Below are 4,752 nucleotides of genomic sequence, written 5' to 3' on the forward strand. Positions count from 1 at the left end.
TGTGTGTGTGTGTGTGTGTGTGTGTGTGTGTGTGTGTGTGTGTGTGTGTGTGTATGTGTACATGCAAGTCATTGGGATCTGCAGAGTGTCAGCATGATGCAACACACACACAATCAACCAATAATGCACGCGCACAGACACACACACACACACACACACACACTTTGGTGATGAATCCCTGGAGAATTCCTGATTCGGACTTCCAAACAGTGAGGAACTGCCTCAAAACCTGTTACTCAGACTCTACAGTGACGTAATGAGTTAATTCATCTACATCAGATACATGTCGATGTCATATCGGCTGATGACAATAAAGAAGTGGTTTTGTGATTATTGATCACAGTCAGTGTGTGTCTCTGTCACCAGTGTGATTCAACGGGACTGAGTGACATGTGAAGCAGAGCAGCTTCCAGCCGCCAGAGGGAGACAAACACCAGCAGTCCCTCTGCTCTGTCCTGTTTGAGCTCTCTGTCTTCATTGTTCTTACTCTGTTAATAGACAACAACTTATGGTAAAGAATCTGAAGAATTTAGGAGTTTGAATTTGTCAAGTATACAAACTTCACAACCAGGCCCATATTCTTTATTATGTGCCTGCAACTCAATAGCGTTGAGGGCACATTTATCTGCATACTTATTGTTATTCAAATCTTTATTAGTGTGAATGTTACACTATTGTTCTTCAAATCTTTATATTTGAATTATGTGCCTGCAATGCAATATCATTGAAGGCAACTGAACTAGTCCCGCAGCTTTGAGAACACCCAGACAATATATTGTATGTGTATATATATATATATATATATATATATATACGCGTGCGGCTCGATCGGGAATGGTGAGCTATGACTTTTTTCGATTCGAGTAACCATGGCAACGTAAATGTCGATAAAAGGTGAAAAAATTCGCATAGAGAATGAATGGGGAGACGTCTTCGAAACGATCAACTTTTGAGCTCTACTGCTGCGTCATACTTCAACGTAGAAAAATGGTTGAAACGTTTAACGGGTCAGAAGACTTGAGACTCTTTTGGGTTAAATATGTATTTTGACAACTATTACGGTTTACACAAAATCCCAGTTTATGTTGTGTGTCATTTTTGGGCCGTTTCTGGCTTTATAATGGGTGTGTATTGCACGGAATGTTCAGAGCTAGAGTGGATGACATCATCGCTAGAGTGGATGACATCATCGCTAGAGTGGGAGAAGCTGAAGAACTCCTCTGAAAAAAATCTGTTTAACTCGTCATCACAGCCACATAGTTCAGTCTTCACACATCACAGCTTCTTGGATAGTAGACTAATTCATGCTGTTTCATAGAAAATGTCTACCTTAGCACAGAGACTGAAGAATTTGGACATGAGCCTCAAAGTGATGGGAGTACCCTCCACCTCTGCCACTGACTACAATACAAAATCAGGAGCTGATTTACAGAAAAAAGCAGAAGTGACTCTTTTTTGTAACTCGCTCCTGTGTCCACATTTTTGGTTCTAGAAACACCAAAGCCAGATGTGCAGTGCACAAAGGTCTTGTGCTGGTCATGGTCCACTCATGGTTCTGATAGGAGTTACAGTTTTTTCACAAATAGCAGTCGTTTAAGAGGCTCACCGAGTCAAAATCACACCCAGTTCTGCGTCAGCTGTGTCTTCCAGCTAGACACAGGTGTTCGAGCCACCTCCCTTTGGAAATCAGCTCCTGAATTTGAATGGAAGTCAGAGGAAAACAGAAGTGACGCTTTTTTGTAACTCGCTTCTGTCACTCATGCCCATGTATTGTGTATTCCTGGCTTTCAGTATTACAAAATATACATTTGGTCTTGGAAATACAGTGCTATTTGCAAAGAAAGAAAGAGTAGTTGATATTTGATGCAGTAGGTGCAGAAGAATTAGTGAGTGGACTTAAATTTGCTGCCATTTGTGCTCACACTGATCATTTAAGTGTGCTGTACTTAGTTGAAGCACCTGGTAGTGAAAACTTTTTTTTTTAAATGTGCATAATGATTATGGCTTTGCAAGTGTTTCAGGTCTTTCATTTTTGTTTAACTGTTTTGCGCATTTTTTTTGTTATTTTCTCATTTTCAGCCTATGGTAATATTTTTTGTTGAACACGAACCCTTCCTTTTTATTTATTTGCATGCGCTCTCTTCCACTTTTTCAGTTAGTACTACTCTATCAGAAGCATAAGCTTCCTAACTCATTTCTACCATCAAAGAGAGTGAAATTAGAGGTGTTGAGATATCTTATAAAAATGTAAAACTTATGCAAGGAATTAATATCAGTTTGATCTCAATCACGAGCTGTAGCTAAACACTTGCTAATTGATCATTGCTCACTAATTTAGGGAAGGTGGTGTGATGGACAGTCTATAACATTGTTATTTAGGGCTATTCAAAGATCTTGAGCAGGTTTTGTACTTGTAATAATACATCTTTATACTATTACAAACCATGACAAAATATTATCAGAAGCGAAAATGTTATGTTATCTCATTGCCTGTTCACCTGCTTATTTGCTTCATCACTGGTTGCAATCTGTGTTGCTGAAATATTTCTTTTAGATATAATGAATAGAAAGACTATGTCCAGCTCCACCTTAAGACAGAGGACCCGTGTAGATGTGGATAAACGACTTCAACAACATAGTGATGACTGCACAAACTTTACTGACTTTTAAATGACAACAGAGAGAGACCTTGGAGATATCAGTGGAGAGTTTTTTGATGAAAGTCTAAATGGTACAGATAATCTGACATGTTCAGACATTGCAACTGGAGTATTGTTTAATGAGGAGGAAGGAGGCATGGAAGTAGATGCAAACATATCTGAGGATTTTGTGGTTGGCGGCTGTGATGGGCGGAGTCAGACATCTACTTCAGATCGTTCTGATGATGATGTCTATTAGACATTTTCACTCTCTGACAGCATTTGCAACTGGGCCATACACTTTGGCATTTCTTTGTTTGCTTTGACAGCACTATTGGCTATACTTTGCATTTGCCATCCTGATCTTCCGAAAGATGCCAAGACCCTCCTTAGGACTAAGACAAAATACTCAATTCTGGAAGGGGCTGGGAGACAGTACCACTATTCAAATATAGTTGGTCTTCCTTTGTTCAAGAGCTCTAGTCTGCAACTGTGACCCATCCTTGGTCTGCTACTGAGTGTTCCCATGAAAGAACCTGTAGTGACAGGCTTGTTCTGTGGACCAAAGAAACCCACCTCAGCAAAAGAGTTCCTCTGAGATTTTGTTTCTGAGTTACAACAGCTTGAAAAGGGTTTTGAGTTTGAGGGGAAGAAATTGAAGTTGGACACACATTTGTGTCATTTGTGACACACCAGCCTGGTCCTTTGTTAAAAACACAAAGAACCACAATCCCTAGCATGGTTGTGATAAATGTGCACAGCCTGGAAAATACATTAACAGACGCATGACATACCCATGTACAGACTTTGCTCTAAGGACAGACGAATCATTTGAAAACATGGTTGATGAGAGTCATCATTATGAGGGGCCACATCCATTTCATGGCAGTGGTTGTTGGCATGGTTTCACAATTCACTCTAGATTATATGCATATAGTTTGTTTGGGTGTTGTTAGGCGAATCTACACATCTGGCTCAGAGGTCCTTGAAATTTCAGAGTATCTGCAAATACAGCAGACAGAATGTTTGCCTGAAAGCCCAGACCGCTGAGGGAACTGGACCGCTGAGGGAACTGGACCGCTGAGGGAACTGGACCGTTGGAAGGCCACTGAATTAAGGCAGTTTCTGCTGTGCAGGGGGGACTGTAATGCTAGGCTCCGTTCTGGACAGAAATATGTACAGCAATTTCATGCTGCTGTTCTCAGGTGTTTTAGTAGGTGTTAGACTATTCTGCCACACACAGTATGCTCATACATTTCTGACATCTTTTGTCCAGATTAAACAGATTAAAGTGTTGATTGGTGAGCTCTAGAGGTGCAGGTGTGGATTTTGATACATTTGAACAGTCAGGCTAGCTGTTTCCATCTGTTTCCAGTCTTTATGCTAAGCTAAGATAACCAGCTTCTGGCTGTGGCTTAATATTTATTGTTTAAGTAAAAAAACTCCTGTTTAAATGTCAGACAGCAGGCTTTGTGTTTAAAAGCTTGTGTGCTTGTGTGATTATAGATGCCGTGAGAAGGAGTCATGTCTCCCGTGCCGCCACTGATGAAGACATCCTGAAGGATGCTATAAGGGGGTTCAACCTGGCAGCAGATAGAGGAAGCTCAAGGAAGCGTGCCACTGTCAGCATCCCTACCCAAGAAGATTTTATAGAGGATTTCATTGTTACTAGCAGACTCCATCTTTGGATAATAGTGTGAGGGATTTACAGCACAACAGTATGAAATGTTCTGATAACTCTTACACCCATAACGAAGCTGAATTAAATAACTACAATACAAACCCAATTTTCCTTCTTCTACTGCTTTACAGAGAAAGCATCTAACTGTAGAATTGCTGGTGGCTTAAAGGTTTAGATATTCTTCAATGAGTAATGTTTTATTAATATTAATAAAGGCAGACTGGTTTAGTATTCAAACTTTTATAGTCCAATCCAGGTGTTGGTCAGCCAGATTTATATATCACTGCAGCTAGTTTTAGCCAGATGAGCCATTTTGAATAAGAACGGGTCTGGACCGAATTAACCACTTCATGAACGGGTCCAAATCGGATCCGGGCCGAATGCACTGCTTCATGAGCGGATACGGATGTGGCCTGGATCCGTAATCCCCAT

At 40.6% G+C, this 4,752-nt stretch overlaps 1 long non-coding RNA gene across 1 annotated transcript in view; it reads left to right on the forward strand.

Annotated features, from left to right (window-relative positions):
• Positions 1 to 4,421, forward strand: part of LOC147818561 (uncharacterized) — a 15,828-nt gene extending 11,407 nt beyond the window's left edge. The window contains exon 4 of the long non-coding RNA XR_015437859.1: positions 4,146 to 4,421. This is a non-coding gene — a long non-coding RNA (uncharacterized LOC147818561). The remainder of the gene's footprint in view (positions 1 to 4,145) is intronic.
• The last annotated feature ends 331 nt before the right edge of the window (positions 4,422 to 4,752 follow it).

The sequence above is a fragment of the Seriola lalandi genome, unplaced genomic scaffold (assembly GCF_002814215.2).
Source record: "Seriola lalandi dorsalis isolate HSWRI2012SDOR001 ecotype SW California unplaced genomic scaffold, Sedor1 jcf7180002054561, whole genome shotgun sequence".
Classification (NCBI taxonomy): domain Eukaryota; kingdom Metazoa; phylum Chordata; class Actinopteri; order Carangiformes; family Carangidae; genus Seriola; species Seriola lalandi.